Source organism: Phalaenopsis equestris, unplaced genomic scaffold (genome assembly GCF_001263595.1).
Source record: "Phalaenopsis equestris unplaced genomic scaffold, ASM126359v1 Scaffold218432, whole genome shotgun sequence".
NCBI lineage: Eukaryota > Viridiplantae > Streptophyta > Magnoliopsida > Asparagales > Orchidaceae > Phalaenopsis > Phalaenopsis equestris.
Window position 1 is genome coordinate 6,238 of NW_018236881.1, and position 699 is coordinate 6,936.

Consider the following 699-nt stretch of genomic DNA (forward strand, 5'->3'; position numbering starts at 1 on the left):
GCTCTTGAATCAATTTTTGTGACTGCAGAGTGTCACTATATCAATCCTGAGCTTTCAAACTGACAAACTTGCTCAAATCGAATGGTCTCTTTCCTCTACTCCTTTTCATTATTCGTGTCATTCTATAAATTTGATAAATTCCAACAATAACTTTAAAAATCAAGTTTAAATCACTAAACTAAACTTCTAAAAGCACTAACTAAACTTCTCAAGCAATTTCCATAGATTTTTCTTCACTTTTCACCATGAATAGTAAATTTTCAAAATCTTCCAAATGTGCTTAAAATATATGGTGAAAATCAAAAATTTTTTGCATATAAGTAAAGCTCTTACCTCAAGGAACTTGGATCTAGCAAATCTCACTTGATTCTACCAAGAAATCTCCAAATTTTACTTGCCCTGGCTCTCAAAATCGCAAACTCGAGTAGAGGAAGACGATAGGAGGCGGTAAAAATGGCATTTTCAGACCAAAAATTTACTTTTAACCATTCGTGAACCGATTTTCGTGAACCGGCGCTTAGGTGCGGGTAAGTGGCGCTTATGCGCTTGCCTCTAAGGTTGGAAAAATTATTCCACGCGGATTGGACACCGCACGCAGCGGTGTCCGATCCGGATCGTAAATCACCTGATCTACGGTCTCGATGATACTTTGTTTAGCCAATGCATTTCAACATAAATTGAACTTCAAATAATGGATAT